Source organism: Mesoplodon bidens (assembly GCF_964165515.1).
Source record: "Mesoplodon bidens genome assembly, chromosome: 10".
Classification (NCBI taxonomy): domain Eukaryota; kingdom Metazoa; phylum Chordata; class Mammalia; order Artiodactyla; family Ziphiidae; genus Mesoplodon; species Mesoplodon bidens.
This window is the reverse complement of record NC_138172.1, coordinates 28,748,794-28,766,709: the sequence shown is the minus strand read 5'-3', so window position 1 is coordinate 28,766,709 and position 17,916 is coordinate 28,748,794. Positions and strand designations below refer to the sequence as shown.

At 39.3% G+C, this 17,916-nt stretch overlaps 1 protein-coding gene across 15 annotated transcripts in view; it reads right to left on the bottom strand.

Annotated features, from left to right (window-relative positions):
* Positions 1–17,916, bottom strand: part of FHIT (fragile histidine triad diadenosine triphosphatase) — a 1,470,392-nt gene that overhangs the window by 1,433,818 nt on the left and 18,658 nt on the right. For 9 of the 15 annotated variants that reach the window (XM_081246013.1, XM_081246024.1, XM_081246021.1 and 6 more), the window contains exon 2: positions 15,022–15,131. The exons of the other annotated variants lie outside the window; for them this stretch is intronic. The gene's annotated coding sequence lies outside the window, so the exon portion shown is untranslated. The remainder of the gene's footprint in view (positions 1–15,021; positions 15,132–17,916) is intronic. 15 annotated transcript variants of the gene reach the window in all.

Here is a 17,916-nt window from a genome sequence, read left to right as displayed (position 1 = left end):
TCTGCATTCATTGTCTCTGGCCCTTATCCACAGGCCTATTGCAGACTAAATTGGATTTTGGATCACTGGTACTGAGGCGCTGCAATTAATTAACAATAGAAACATAATATTTATATCCAGGCCTAACAACATCTGACATTTAAACTATTCCGCCAGTCAGGCAAATTCCATTCGACAAATTTTCATTTTAATGAACATGACAGGCCACAGTTTACATGATAGGCCAAGAAGCAGAACAGAGTTGATCTCTTGGCATGTGCTTTCAAGGCCTGGCCATGCTGCAAGAGAAACAAGCTGGGGAAACTGTCAGAATAATAGAAAGACCAGGACCCCAGTTCTGCTCAGATAGACCAAGGATACATGCCCCCCAACAAAGATCCTAGTATGAAACTGTCCTTGCTTCTGTGCAAGCTCAAAGTGAAACACCTACTGCCCCTTGTGATCCACTGGATAATTTTTCTATCTTTGGGCTGCTGACATTTTCTTTGGGGTACTAAAATCCCTTAGTCCTTCCTAATTAAAAAGTGATAAACGTTTTGCAAGACATCCAATAATGTGCAAAGTACACAAGAGTTGGAACTGATGCAGCTTTTTCAGTTGGCACAAGACTGGCCTTCCGTATTCTGCCAGATGGTGTATCTCAGTAAGTCCCCAATCCCTGACTTAAGTGAGGGGCACTGTCAATATGATGCTGAAGAAGAGACTTTTTAAATGCCATCTTATTTTGCATTATACTAACACCAAAGGCCTAACATTTTTTTCTTGCTGAAACTTTCATAGTTAAAGAAGTTTTCATTTTTCTATGACTCATTATTCAAGCAGACAGAAGATGGTACACATGAGGAGAAAAATTCCATCCCCATAAGAACTGTGTAAATTTGCTGAAAACCAATATCAAAGACCAGATCTCCTAGCCTGAACTCCTATCACTCCTGTATGGATCACTGGTCTAAAGGATGCTGGGTGACACAGTGTGGATTTCTCCAAACCCATCTACACTACCCCAAAAATGTGGATATAAAGGACAGAGATGAAGATGGAAAATGTAGAGAGAACAAGGTAGTTAGAAGCTTAAAAGATGTGAGAAACAGATAAAGTCAGTGAAAAACCAACAGCAAATTGTCAACAGGAGCCCTTCTTATTGGAAAGGCCATGTATTTCTATTTCACATATTTAAAAGGCTCTTTATCTCAGCTTGTACATCAATTTAAAAGAACTGAAATAAAGTTCCACTTTTCAAGTAAAGACTTCTTTGGAATATGGATTTGGTTCCAATCTTAGCAATTGAAATAGCCACCTTCCCAGTGACTTGTTTTCAAGCAACGGCTCTGAATAGATCCAAAATGATAACTATGCTCCATGTCACTTCTAGATATGGTCATGATACTAGAACATTAAGTCCTGAAAGGATAACAGCATTTCCATTATTATAACCAGATTTAAAATCAGTAAATTTTCAGTCAAGTCGATAACATGTATGTAGAGTATGGACACACACACAGACACACAAACACAAGTTATAATAACAATCAGGTTTTTGAGTTCTTTACATGCAACCCCTCATGTATAACAAACACTATGAGATAAGTACTATTGTGAACCCAATTACACACTGCGGAGAGGGCAATTAGAGTTAACTGATTTCCCTAAGAGGTGAAGTCCAAGGTCACAGGCAGGTAAGTGGTAGAGGTGAGGTGCAATGCCAAGCCTGCCTCCCTCCAGAGCCTGTGCTCTACACAACCCAGTGGCATATGACGGCATCTGCAAGGGAGACAGCATGAAGAAATTGATTTCTTTTGGCAATAGTCAAAATATCTTTTAAATATCAGGTATAAAGCATTTTCAGCCCACCAGATGCTTATTTAATTTTGAAAAATCAATTTTTATGAAGCTGCTCTGAGAAGTAGTTTCATGTTTGTTAATGCCTGGTTATATTCTTGAAAAAGTAGAAGCCTTATAGCAAAAAGATACATTTCTTGAAGTCAGGAAGAAAAACAAGACCCTAACTAGATTGAATTGATAATGTTTGACAGAACACAAATGAATAGAATCTGTAACTTTAACATGCCTTTGCAGGAGGCATGTACTAAAATGCTCATATCAAATTCAGAACACAAAAGATTTAACATGCTTATTGTTGTAAACAAAGGCATTTGGTTAAATGAAAGTTCCATCAAAGCTTAATAACCAAATTCAAGTGAACACAAAGTAAAGGTTTATATACTTTCTGCAGTTTCAGTAATAGCTAATCTAATAATGGTAAATGGAGGGTTATTGTTGATTTCCTTTGCCTCCGTTTCATAAATTAGATAAAGCAACCTGGCAGTTACAGTACTTTAGAGTTTTGTTCGACTAAGTGATTTTAAAGCTATCTCAAAATATAACAAAGTCATGACTTGAATGACTGCTGAACTGTACCTTGCTTTGCGTCACCACATTAGTGCTTTCGACCAGTGTTACGTAAAAAGCTTCCTGTGGACTAAAACTATTCTATAAAGCTCAATTTATATGTACAGGACCAACAATTTAGAAGGCAAAGTGTCACTGATACAGTATTATCTGATATTCCGTTGCACCAGGGCCAAGTTTGTAAAATATAAACTAGAAAAGCAGTCAAGTGTTATTATTTCTTCTGATCCAAAACTCAGGAACAGTAGAATTTCTCTGGTTAATGACTTTTCATAGCACACTTCCAATTTCCTACTACACTTTATTGATCTGGCATACTAAAATGGTTTTCTTCCCTGGCTAAAGAACACACCAAGCTCATGCCCTGCATCTGGTGGGATACACCTCCAAAGGCACCATGGTGGTGGCATCTCATCAGGCAGCTGAGGGGTGGTAACGTGAACCAAGGCATTTTCCTTACTGAAAGAATGTTGAATCTCAGGCCTTTTGATAAAAGGAAACACTTTGCCCTGGGAGGCTAGATACCTGCAGTTCTGAGAGCCGATGAGTTGCCCTTCACAAAAGCAGTCTATTTTCCTGCATTCTCCCCCTGTGCCCTGATACGGTTACTTTCAATTACCCTGATAGCCCAGGAAGAAAAATATCTCTCTCTCCATATTTCATTCACATAATAAGATTCTGCAAGCTGTTCTGTATGACAGATGAGGACCGTGAGCTGAAGCAACTTGTTCTGCCTGTCAGTCTCCAAGAACCCACAGCAATGAGATACAATCATGATGACATTACTAGAGTAGAAGTGGGTCAAATCCATAGTCACTTTAAAACAGAATGTCAACTGTTTTTTCTATTTCTACTTCAGTAATTTGATGCAGTGGTACCCACCCCCCCCAAAAAAAAGAAAGAGGAGCTCATTGCTATTAGCTTAGTATATATATACACACACACAGAGACATGAAAATATTGTTAAAATTAGCCCTTAAGTGACTTTTGCAGCCTCTGACCAATCAGTCAACAAAAACTTACTAAGCATCTACTATGGGCCAAACACTGATCTAGGGAGACCGTTGAAAACAGACACAGCCCTGCCTCATAGAGTTTACAGACGGGAGTAAAAGACAAATATTAGCAAGGTGATTGAAACTGATGTAATGAAGACTGCAAATGAAGTACAAGGGGGCTTATAAGAACTACTAGTCTTATTGGTCAGAATAAGTTTCCTTGCAGAAGAGACATTTAAGCTATAGCCTCAGGTAGAAATAGTAGCCAGGTAAGGAGTGAGGGAGAGGAGTTCCAAGCAGAGGGCTTTCTCTGCAAAATGTTTCTTTTCAAAGAAACCAGGATTCAAGATGCAGAAGGTATAATGGAGTAAATGAAGACATGGAGTCCACCCCTGGGAGTTATTATCTTTTCCTTGTTTTAACCCCTAGTTTAAAAAATTAATTGACTGAAAGAAAAAATTTTAAAGCATTAGTATGCCTCTAGTGTGCCTCGGTCCTATCTTACCACATAAAGCCAAAAGTCAGTCATAACAGCATCTTGCTGATCTAAATATTAAGGTGGATTTTACTTCTTAAAAAACCTAATTTGTCTTGACTGTACTGGTTAAAACCCATGGGTTATTTTTAAAAACATGTTTTGACAGCAGTGAAACTTGCAGCACACACAACACCAAGAGCATAAATTTGTTCAGGGTATAAGTACATGAAAATTAACATAAGCAGTTGGTAAATGTGATAAAAAAAAATTAAAAAAAAAACTCTACCAACTTCAGGCCACAGCAGGTAGAAGTTAAGAAGAAAAACGTTCTCTTCTCTAATGTTTTGTCATGAAAATCCTGATTCATTCTTGCAGAAAATTGTATTGGATCATCACTCAGGTCTCTTAAAACATACAACTTTTTTCCATGGATTCAACAAATGGAATGGAGAGAGAAAACTGGATTTATTAATGAGTATGCTTGCCTTTTCTACTAAACCCCAGAATGTGACGTTTGGACCATTTTCTTTCCAAATTCAAAATCCATCCCAAGAATCCAAAATCGATCAAATTTGCATTAGCATAACTGAGGCTGTATTTGGTCCTAAAAACTCAATGACTAAGTAGGACTACTAGTATGGCAGAGTTTTCTTTTCGTTTCTTTCTTTCTTTTTTTTTTTTTTTTGTCTTTAGCTATTACCAGAAATGACCTTAGCAGCTACTCTAAAATGAATACAACCTAGAGCTACTTTAAGAATTATAGTGTACAAACCATGAGCATTAATAGTCTCATTCTATCCTGTTACTTAAATCTTATCAAGAGTTCAATCTGGAATGCATATTAAGAGGAGGACTGGCCAAATTAGCAAGTACCTACTGGACGGCAACCAGAAAGATGGGGGCTCCAAACTTCACATAAGGAACAACTGAAGTACCTGGGGAATATTCAGCCTGGAGAAAAGCAATAAGAGACGTGAAAACTGCCTTCATAAATTCTACGGAAATTCAGTGATTAAAGCCATTTCATTTTATTGAGCACCTCCCCTGTGCAAAAGGCACTGTGCAAGGCGATGAAGATACAACACTGAGCGAATAAGCCTTAGCCTTTTACTACCATGTGGAAGAGAAAACAGACTTTCTCTGTGGCACTTCACAGGATATGGTCTAACAGGGCACAGCACAGGTTCTGGAATTAGAGTGCTAGACTCAAAGCTTGTAGTGGGCTGGATGGTGGCCCCCCAAAGATATGTCTGCATCAAATCCCTGGAGCCTGCAAGTGTTACCTTATTCAGAAAAAGGGTCTTTGCAGAAGGAATTAAGTTAAGAATCTTGATTTGAGGTCATCCTGGATTATCTGGTTGGGCCCTAAGAACAATGACATGTCCTTATAAGAGAAAGACAGATAGAGATTTGAGAAAGAAGAGGAGAAGATACAGAGAAAGCCAAGTGAAGTAAATTATTATGGAGCCACAAGCCAAAGGATGCTTGGAGCCATCAGAAGCTGGAAGAGGCAAGGAAGGATTCTTCCCCAGAGCCTCTTGAGGGAGCATACGATACACCTGGCACTCTGTGACAATGAATTCCTTAAAAAATAAGACATAATTTCCTATGGGAGCCACCATCCCTTGGATGAGAATGGAGGGGGTTACTCTTTACCCAAACTAAAACATGAAAATATCTCACAATCACAGCTAGGGAAAAAAGACAAGCCAGTGAGTCTTCAAAGGGGATAAACCTACCTGTGCAATTCTCTCCCTTCTTGGATTCAGTATATTTCAGACACTGCCAACTACACCCTGGGAGGCTAAGTCAAAATGTGCAGCAGGCCAGGCAGTAGGTCTAGGAAGTTAAGATATAGCTTCCTAGTCCTATTTGTGGTGTAGCTGCAGGGCCAGAATAACATAGTTCACTTGGGCCTGGTTTTGCTGAAAAGACATAGGTCTCAAATAAAGCTAGACAGGAGACTAGATGAATAAAACTACAGAATATTCACATAATGGAACATTATACAGCAGCCTAACCAAATAAGGCAAGAATACAGAACAGTGTGTATCGTGTGTTACTTTTTGTGTAAGAAAGGAAGGGAAATAATTTATATACATATTTGCCTGTGTGCATTAAAAATACTGAAAAGATGCAAACGAACCTAGTAAAAGTGGCTACCCTAAGGGAAATTGGGGCAGAGATGGGAGTATGGGGACAGGAACAGGAGTAAAACTCCACTTTATGCCTTTTGCATTGTCTTGATTTTTGAATCAGACAAATATATTACCAACTCAAAAAAATGTCTATTAAAAATAAAAAACTAGGGCTTCCCTGGTGGCGCAGTGATTGAGAGTCCGCCTGCCAATGCAGGGGACACGGGTTCGTGCCCCGGTCTGGGAGGATCCCACATGCCGCGGAGCAGCTGGGCCTGTGAGCCATGGCCGCTGAGCCTGCGTGTCTGGAGCCTGTGCTCTGCAACAGGAGAGGCCACAACAGTGAGAGGCCCGCATACCACAAAAAAAATTAAATTAAATTAAATTAAAAACTAAAAAAAAAAAAACTAAAACAAGGTTATAACAACTCACATTGCTGGTGGTAAGTAAAATGGTACATTTGAAGAGGGCAATTTGATGACATAAATCAAGGACTGTAAAATTGGCATTTCGTTGGGCCCAGTGATTCCACTTATGAAAGGAATTTAAGGAAATAAGATTTGTGTACACACACACACACACACACACACACACACAGATGTTCAATGCAGTATTATTTGTCAGTAAATTTTTTATAAAACTACATGTAAAATAACAGAGATTGAGTCAAATAAATCATGAAACATTCAAACAATTGAGGGATATGCAGCTATTGAAAATTATACTATAAAATATATACTCTAAAGACTACTCAGAGATACAAAAAGATAATATTCATAGTGTATTTTTTTAATTATTCATTAAATTTCCAGTAAAATCTTTAAACCATCTACCAGGTGCTAGGCAGTGAGATGGATGCTGATTTAAAAAGCCAGTTATGGGGCAGTACATAAATCAAAAATCCCACTTTTTTGTGCATTTATAACTAAACTAAAAGGATAAACACCAAAATGAGAGCAGTGATTACCTCTGGGTGGTAAGATTATCATTGAAATATATTTTCTATAATGAACATATATTACTTCTGCAATAAGAGAAAAAAGCACCACTTTTTAAAATCAGGTTAACAACTCCCAGGGTCAAAACTGTGTCTATTTCATCTGTGTTCTCACACCCCAACCTGACTCCCTGAACACAAGTATGATGCCTGCTTCAGCCGCAGCCATCCTGTGACCATTAAGAAAAGGCCAAGAACACTGTAGACACACTCTCCTTGACATCTCTGAGCTGAACTAAAGCCACAGCCACCACGCATTTCTAAATTTCTTTCTTTTTTTTTTTTCTTTTTTTTTTTTTTTTTTGCGGTACGCAGGCCTCTCACTGTTGTGGCCTCTCCCGTTGTGGAGCACAGGCTCCAGACACGCAGGCTCAGCAGCCATGGCTCACGGGCCTAGCTGCTCCGCGGCATGTGGGATCTTCCCGGCCCAGGGCACGAACCCGTGTCCCCTGCATCGGCAGGTGGACTCTCAACCACTGCGCCACCAGGGAAGCCCACTAAATTTCTCATTATGTGGGAGAAATAATCCCCTATTTTTTAAAGCCACCATAAGTCAAGTTTTCTATTATGTGCAGCTGAAAGCATTCTGAGCTGACAGTTAAATATCAAATAATAGAGGATATGTTAAGGCTGGTACTGCCAACCCAACATGTTTATTTTGGTCCATGAGTAGAACCTGAAAACGGATGTTGTTAACTGCCCCACCACCTTCCTGCTCCATAGTCTCTTCTCTGAAGCTCCTGGGAAACAGAGCCCAGGAGAAGCTGTTAGTGGAGATTCTAGGGGCGCAGGGGAGCACTGCCTGCAGTGAAGAAAAACTAGATAGTTACTCCTACAGCTTACCATATAACCCAGCATTTCCACTTCTGAGAATGTATCCTAAGAAAAGAACAGTGGATGTAATTATATGCAAATATTGCATATATGTAATTATATGCATATATTTGCGTATATGCAAATATTCTTCGCTAACATATACCGGAAGTAGAGGTGGGGGAAGCCTAATGTTAAACAATTAGGAGAGGGGCTTCCATGGTGGCACAGTGGTTAAGAATCCGCCTGACAATTCAGGGAACACGGGTTCGAGCCCTGGTCCGGGAAGATCCCACATGCCGCAGAGCAACTAAGCCCATGCACCACAACTACTGAGCTTGCGCTCTAGAGCCCACGAGCCACAACTACTGAAGCCCACACGCCTAGAGCCCGTGCTCCTCAACAAGAGAAGCTACCGCAATGAGAAGCCCACACACTGCAACAATGATTAGCCCCTGCTCACCGCAGCTAAAGAAAGCCCGTGTGCAATAACGAAGACCCACCGCAGCCAAAAATTAAAATTTAAATTTAAAAATTAAAAAAAAACAGTTAGGATAGGTTGCAGGTTCTAATAGAGTACTTTGCAATCATTAATGACATGGGAAAATGCACACCACAATACCCTGATGAGTAAAAAAAAAGGTAACAAAACTACATATAAAGTGTGATCCCAATTTAGAAAGCTAACAGAACTTAGAACTTACATATGCAATAAAAAAGGATGGAAAGGGTATACATTGAAATATTTTTTTAATATTTATTTATTTTATTTATTTTGTCTGCACCAGGTCTTAGCTGTGGCACACAGACTCTTAGTTGCAGCATGCAGACTTCTTAGTTGCAGCCTGCACACTTCTAGGTTGGCATGCAGGATCTAGTTCCCCAACCAGGGATCAAACCTGGGCCCCCTGCATTGGGAGCACAGTGTTAACAACTGGACCACCAGGGAAATCCCTACATTGAAATATTGATAGTGCTATAATGAGGGGATGAAATGTTAATGTTACTTTATTTTTTGAGCATTTTTGTCTTTTTTTATTTTCTAAAATGAATTTTCTTATGCAGTTGGTAAGAAAAGGGTTTTTTTTCCAAATAGCACCTTCTCATAGAATAATCTGGGCCCTCTAACCAAGATGCTCATGGACAGCAACTCTGTCTACTATCTGCCTGCAGATCCACTGGAGTTAACAAGAAACAATTTATTTTTGTGTTTTAAAAATAGACTGATGCCAACAGCTGCAAGCTAAGTTACAGAAAAAGATAAAGAAATCTTGTTTCCAAGTGAATTTGCATTATATAAATGCAATATGTTTTAATTCCATAAATATAGTTTTGATGCTGCCAATTTGAGAAAAATATTGATGTTTCCTTAAATAAGTCTATTCCATATTGAAATTCATTCCCTTACATGAAATGGAATGATCTTGGAAACAATACGAATAATGTTAATTTGTTATGTCACTGGTAAAAAGCAAGTCCATTTACATCCTTGTCTTGATCCATCAGACTTCATTAAAACAGAAAGAGTAGCCACAAAGCAGGTTTGACTTCTTGACCAGCTGAGGACATCAGCTAGTAGAGCTTAAGCTCTCTCCCATGTCATATAACATGCATCCGTATCCCAGCACCACCACTTGCCAGCTGGGTGTCCTTAAGCACATACTTAACCTCTCTGTGTTTCAGTTTTCTCATCTGTAAACAGGGATAATAAGAGTATCTACCCCCTGGAGTTGCTGTGAGGATGAAATGAGAGAATCCCCACAAAGGTCTTAGTTTAGTGCCTGGCCCATAGTAACCTGATAAAAAATAAGGTCTCTTCTAACTTATGTATCTCTTCCGTATGTGGAGATACAGCATGGACCTGGAACACTAGATTCTTCTCTTTTTTTACTTTTAGCAAAATAAATTTTACTTATTATAAGGTAAAATATATAATAGCTTAAATCAAATGGCAACACATAGGCTTTAAGAAAAAAAATCTCTTGCCTCATTTCTTCCTACTTTCCCCTTGTCATCCCCAGAAGTATCCATGTCCCACTGTTTTAGTTGTCCTCTATTTTTCCATTTCTCCACTGTAGCTATATTGCATTTTCCCCAGTTTTATTGAGAAATAATTGACATACATCACTGTATAAATTTAAGGTGTACAGCATGATGGTTTGATTTACATATATTGTGAAATGATTACCATAAATAGGTTTAGTTAACACCATCTAACACCATTTAGTTAACACCATAAATAGGTTTAGTTAACATCATCTCATAAAGATACAATAAAAAGAAAAGACAAATTTCTCCTTGTGATGAGAACTCTTAGTATCTACTCTCTTAACAACTTTCCCATATACCATACAGCTGTGCTAACTATAATCATCATGTTGTACATTACAACCCTAATACCTATTTATCGTATAATTGAAGTTTGTACCTTTTGATAACCACAAATCTGATCTTTTCCTATGAGTGGTGTAGGTTTGCAGCGGGGGGGGGGGGGGGGATGCTTTTTTTTTTTTTTACACATTCCACATATAAGTGACATCATATAGTACTTATCTTTCTCTGTCTGACTTATTTCACTTAGCATGCCTTCAAGGTCCATCCATGTTGTCACAAACGGTAGATTTTCCTCATTTTTTATGGCTGAATAATATTCCATTGTATGTATAAATACCAAAATTTCTTTAACCACTTATCCATCAATGGACACTTAAGTCTTGGCTATTATAAATAATACTGCTATGAAAACAGGGATGCAGATATCTTTTCCAATTAGTGTTTTTGTTTCCTATATATATATACATGGAACATTTGATGTTAAAGAGACTCCAGCATCCAGGTTTAAGAACTCATGTTGGATACAGATATTTGACTTTCAATTATAGATTTGACATTATTTATTTACTGTTCCCTATGATAAATGAGATGCTTAGGGAAAATGTTGGGTCTTTTAGACAACTGGGAAGTCTGCTTCAGCATGTGTATTAGAGATGGTAACTGCTCTCAGTCACCTTGTCTTATCTAGTTCTTTACTTTATTTAAGGTATTGTGACTAATTAGAAAAAGAGAAAATGATAGCTGAAATCATTGCTAGTGTGTATTTGGTGCTTATTATATACCAGGAAGCACCCCATGTACTTTCATGTATTATCTCATTTAATCCTAAGGTAGATTCTCTTATTATCTCCATTCTCTTATTATGTCCATTTTTTAGAAAAGGAAACTGAATCACAAAGAGACAGAAAAATACTGAGTCAAGATATAAACATAATATATAACAGTAACAAAATAATAACATAATAATAATAACAAAATGGCAGCATCATTAAATCCCTGTGATGTGTCAAACAGCATTGGATGCTTTCCAAACATCATCTCCTGTGCTTACAACAACCTTCTACTATTCCCATTTAGTGGATGAGAAAACTGAGTACTTAACTAAATTAGCTAAGGCAAGATATAGGTCTGTTTGGCCCTGAAGCCTGCCTCGCCAGGCAAATGCCCTTGTGCAGAGGGTAAGGGGAAAGGCTTATCAGATCCCTGAAGCTCTCCACTTGGTCATAGCATGTTGGAGAGCACATGACTTCAGAATTATCAGATCCAAGTCCCTCACTTGACAGATGTGGAAAGGGAGGCCCAGAGAGAAGACAGGACATTCATAAGGCAGTGAAAGAGCCAGAACTAAAACCCAGGTCTCTCGACTCCCAGGACTGCATTCTTGTGGTGACATGGTGAGGCCCTCTCACACTGAGTCAGCCATCTCAGATGCTGAAAGAAGGAAGGGAGAGCCTGACAGCTGCAGGGTGATGGTGCCAGCCTGTCATCTCTCCCTCTGCTCCCTCCTGACCCTGGGGGATGCTGTACATGCTTCCGGGCACATTCAGAACTGGGAAGAATAGAGAAGCTTGGGGGAAAGAATCCACAGCAAAGGCAGAAAGCACCCAGTGCCCTTTCATAATCTACCCGGAGCCAATTTCCAGTATGATTCTCCTAAAATAGATGGAGATCAATGGAGAAGGAGGTTGGCTCAGGCACATGTGGGTCTCTTTTACAGACACAAAACACAACAGAGCCCAGGTCTTTGAATCAGCAAATCCCTTGAATCTTTTCTGACTAAATGCACATCTTTCCTAGTTTGTGTACTGGATAAAAATAAACTGTCGTATAGAGAAATCTTAAAAATAGAGTTTAGGAGATATTGAATTAAAATTCATTCAGTATTATGTAATCCTTGAAATACAACAGTTGTTTACTCTGCTTTGATTTCTAAGCTTTCCTTTGATGACAAATATTAATATTTATCATTTTTCTGATGTTGGACTAATGAGAATCTTAAGTGTTTATGAGAGGCATTTAAATATTCCAGTATGATAGATGCGTTTGTTTTCTGACTTATATTCCTTTGTATTTAACATCAACGAGCATTTACTTTTTTGTGCTGAATCCTGGGTTGTTGTTCACCAATGTTTTCAGAAAACTTCATATGGCCAGAACTGCTAGCCTCTACATTTATTTCATGGCCAAATATGAGGTTTCCCCAAATAACACAATACTATGAGAAAGATCTAGCTGTGATCTTCAAACTGAAAACTGGCACACGTATACTTGCCAGCAAGTAGACAGAGCAACATAACAGGTTTAATGACACTGACCACAGGTAATATTTATTGAGCACTGACCACTCATCAGGCACTGTGCAAGGCATGCTTTACATCAACAGTCTCACTGAATCCTCACAATAACTCTAAGAGTTAAGTAGTATTATCATCTTTGTTTTACAGGAAAACAAGATGCAGAGAGGTTGAGTACTTTGCTCACGATTACACGGCTAATGAGAAGCAAAGCCAGCAGTCAGTGCTCAGAGCCAGACAGCAGGCTCCTCTCTATACTCCCTCCCTATGAGCCTCTTCTTGACTCCCCATCATTTGAAACTTCCTATTAGCTATATAACATTAATGACCCATCTGCATGGAGCAGCAGCCTCAGGATGACCCAGACTTTCAGGCCTTGATGGCAATGAGGAGACAAAACTCAATCTGTCTATCACAGGCCTGGGGATAGGACAAATAAGGTCCCTGCCTTTGGGGAGCAAACTTTCTCAAGAGGGAAAATACACAATATTAATGCAATAAACAAGGCATTATCTCCAATAAACAGAGGAAATGGGTTGCTGTACATGTTCAGAGAAATGGTAAGAGGGCTGAGGTCTGCGATCTTCTGTAGATTTCACTTACGTATACTCCCCATGCAACCAGGACTCGGCTAACCAAAGAAGTAATAGAGGATGGCCTAGAAGTAGTGTGGTAAAGTGCAAGGTGTTGTGCAAAGTGCAACACCAAATTCTAAGTAAGGGATCTGACATGGACCACTTACCCCACACAGGGACCACATGCTCGGGAGACAGCATGAGCAAAATCGCCACTATTCCTGCCTTCATAGAGCTTATAGTTGAGAGGGAAGAGAGGCATTGATCAAAAAATAGAGATGAAATAAAAGCTATAGAAAAGTATGAGGATATTTCTCCAAAGAAGACAATACAGATGGCCAACAGGTACATGAAAAGATGCTCCACACTGCTAATTATCAATGTTAGAGAAATGCAAATCAAAACTATAATGAGGTATCACCTCACATCAGTCAGAATGGCCATCATCAAAAAGTCTACAAACAAACGCTAGAGAGGGTGTAGAGAAAAGGGAATCCTCCTACACTGTTGGTGGGAATGTTGAGTTGGTGCAGCCACTATGGAGAACAGTATGGAAGTTCCTTAAAAAACTAAAAATAGTCACCATATGATCCAGCAATCCCACTCCTGGGCATATACCTGGACAAACATATAATTCAAAAAGATACAAGCACCTCTATATTCATAGCAGCACTATTCACAATAGCCAGGACATGGAAACAACCTAAATGTCCACTGACGGATAAATGGTTAAAGAAGGTATGACACATATATACAATAGAATATTACTCAGCCATAAGAAAGAATGAAATAATGCCACTTGCAGCAATATGGATGGAACCAGAGATTATCATACTAAGTGAAGTAAATCAGAAAGAGAAAGACAAATACCATATGATATCACTTATATGTGGAATCTAAAACATGACACAAATGAAATTCTATGAAATAGAAATAGACTCACAGAGCCAGAGAACAGACTTGTGGTTGCCAAGGGGGAAGTGGAATGGGAGAGGGATGGAGTGGGAATTTGGGGTGAGCAGATGCAAACTATTATATAGAGAATGGATAAACAACAAGGTCCTACTGTATAGCACAGGGAAAACTATATTCAGTATTCTGTGATAAACCATAATGGAAAAGAATATTAAAAAAAAGAATGTATATATATGTATAACTGAATCACTCTGCTGTATAGCAGAAATTAACACAACATTGTAAATCAACTATATTTCAATTAAAAAAAAACCAACAAAACAGAATGGCAACATAGTAGAAGCCACAAAGAACTAGAACCTTGCTATTCCAAGTGTGACCCATCTTCCACATCTGCATCACCTGGGAGCTAGCCAGAAATGCAGAAGCTTCTGGTCAAACCACCCTTGCATATAATTCCAGCCAGGCCCTGACCCATAAGAGTTGGACCCAGCTGTTTCATCTGCACTAGGAAGCCAAATGCAGCTAATTCTTCTGGGCCAGGGAGACGCTGGTCTGTTGCCTTGTGGAAGTTCAAGAGACTAGAGGAAGCTTTCTGTCCTGCATAGAGGGGCCATGAGAGGTCCTCAGCTGTAGATTTATCTGTGGCCACTGGCTGCTGAAGCTTCCTGTCCTTGCTTTTACCCCCTCAGCTGGCAGAACCCAGCAACTGGGATTTCAAACTGCAGTGGCCACCTGTTGCTTTTGTATCCCCAGTATCACTTCCCCACTTATGAAGGTATCGGCACCTCCCATTAATCAGGCCTCTCTGTGTACAGAGCCATGTAAGCTGTGTCCAGCACAACTGCAGAGGGCACCATTCACATACATATTTGTGAAACAAAAAACAAAAACCTTCCCTTTCCCTCCACCCAACCACCTTCTTGTTATACCCCTTCCATACCGACCACATTTGTCGCACGTGCATTTTTCCCTGCTCTCCTGCAGATCACAACCTCTTCCCTCACTAGGCTCATTCCTGGGAGAGGTTGGACAGAGACTGCAAGTGCGTCAGGGTTGAGAAAAACAACCTTATTCCAGCAGGTTCCTCTGCCTGTCCTCAGGGCTCCAAGCACATACACAGACTCCAGCTTCTAGGTATCACTCAGGCATCTCCTGGCACAACCAAGCAAGTACTGGCCTGCAGTAAATGTGGAGACAGCAGTGAGGTTTTTGTTTTTTTTTTTCAAAACTGAATACATGCAGAGGAGCCTTCAAGTCCTGCAAACAATAAAAATTTTGTCCATATCACATACTACAAACTTCAGTGATTAAATGACTGTAGACCATACTCTCCTCCAGCCCATGCTCAAGTAAAATATGCATGCATTAAACCTCATAAGGAAGCACTGATACTTCCACATTATCTATGATGGGTTTTAGCTCCAATAGCTGTGAGCCTGAGAAACTGCAAAATACATTAAATTTTCATGGAAACCTGATTGTTAATAAAAAGAAGTAACTCCATAATGAGGAACACTAATAAACACATAAAAAGATTCAGAAAGAGTCTTTAAGTTCCAGAATACTGTCAACGAGCGCCTTTTGTGAACCTCTTAACCAGTTTCTCAATTTTTTTTCTATGCCTACTTATTTATCATTACAAGAAAACCTTGGCATACATGCAAATTCCCCCAAAATATGTAATTTTTAAACTGTATTAAACCCGCCAGCAAAAACACTTTTCCCAGTCTTTCTCTCTATTAAGTCAACACAGTAGAAAAATAAAACTACTACATTGTGAACTGACCTTCTAGTGAGCAGAGAAGCTTAGGAAATACTGTAAAAGGAAATTGAGGTATAGGGTAATATAAATTCAGGCCAAGAATCCTCCTGAAAACTGGATATAAAGTTCTAAATATAAATATTCAAGGGTGTGGCCAAGATGGCAGAGTAGGAAGACCTGAACTCATCTCCTCCTACAGACACATCAAAATTACAACTACTTACAGAGCAACTACTTATGAGAACAACCTGAAGACTAGCAAGAAAGATTTTCCACAACTAAAGATATAAGAAGGAGTGACAACGAGAGGGTAGGAGGAATGGAGGTGGAGATGCAGTCCCGTCCAGACCCACACTCCTGGGTGGGCAACCCACAAATGGGAGGATAATCACAATTGTAGAGGTTCTCTTCAAGGAGTGACCTAGAGATTATCATACTAAGTGAAGTCAGTCAGTAAATGAAGTCAGTCATATGATATCACTTATATGTGGAATCTAAAAATGATACAAATAAACTTGTTTATAGAACAAATACAGACTCACAGACATAGAGAACAAACTTATGCGAGACTCACAGACATAGAGAACAAACTTATGCTTACCAAAGGGAAGAGGTGGGGGGAAGGGATGAATTAGGAGTTTGGGATTAATAGATACACACTACTATATATAAAATAGATAAACAACAAGGTCCTACTGTATAGCACAGTGAACTACATTCAATATCTTGTAATAACCTGTAATGGAAAAGAATCTGAATATACATATATGTGTGTGTGTGTGTGTATATAAATCACTTTTCTGTACAGCTGAAGCTGACACAAAATTGTAAATCAACTATAGTTCAATTTCTTTTTTTTTTTTTTTTTTGGCTGTGTCGGGTCTTAGTTGTAGCACGCAGGATCTTCATCTGAGGCATGCAAGATCTTTCGTTGCGATGCGCGCACGAGCTTCTCTCTAGTTGTGGCGCACGGGTTCCAGAGCACGTGGGCTCTGTAGTTTGTGGCACACAGGCTCTCTAGTTGAGGCATGCAAGCTCAGTAGTTGTGGCGCCTGGGCTTAGTTGTCCTGCAGCATGTGGGATCTTAGTTCCCTAACCAGGGATTGAACCCGAATCCATGCATTGTAAGGCAGATTCTTTACCACTGGACCACCAGGGAAGTACCCCCGACCAGGGATTGAACACAAGCCACCACAGTGAAAGCACTGAGCTCTAAACACTGGGCTGCCAGGGAATTCCCAACTATACTTCAATTTAAAAAAAGATACTAGGGAGCTAATTTGCCTGATACAGCAATAATTATCTCCAAGCTTAGCACCATTATTTCAAGCACCCAACACAATGTCTGACACATAATATGTACTCAATAAACACTTATCAGTGATTGAATTAATTTTTTAAAATTAATTTATTTATTTTTGGCTGTGTTGGGTCTTCGTTTCTGTGCGAGCACTTTCTCTAGTTGCGGTGAGCGGGGACCACTCTTCATCGCGGTGTGCAGGCCTCTCACTATTGTGGCCTCTCTTGTTGCAGAGCACAGGCTCCAGACGCACAGGCTCCAGACGCACAGGCTCAGTAGCTGTGGCTCATGGGCCCAGTTGCTCCGCAGCATGTGGGATCTTCCCAGACCAGGGCTCGAACCCGTGTCCCCTGCATTGGCAGGCAGATTCTCAACCACTGCACCACCACGGAAGCCCTGAATTAATTTTAAAAAAAGAATTTTACAGGTAAGCAAAAGCTAAAAGGGTTCACCACCACTAAACAAGCTTCTCTAAGCAGAAAAGAAAAGACTACAACTGGAAATATGAAAATAATGAAAAGGAAAATCTCATTGGTGAAGTTACAGTAAAGGTAGTAAGTAGATCAACCACTTACAAAGCCAGTATGAAGGTTAAAAGACAAAAGTAGTTAAATCATCTATTTCCACAATAATTAGTTAAGGGATACACAAAACAAAAAGATGTAAAATATGATGTCAAAACATTAAATGAAAAATCTCACATTAACAATCTAACTTAAAGGAACTAGAAAAAGAACAAACAAAACCCAAAGTTAGTAGAAGAAAAGAAATAATAAAGATCAGAGCGAAAGATAAATGAAATAGAGCCTTTATAAATACAACAATAGAAAAGATCAATGAAACTGAGAGTTGGTTCTTTGAAAAGATAAACAAACTTGATAAACTTTTAGCCAGACTCAT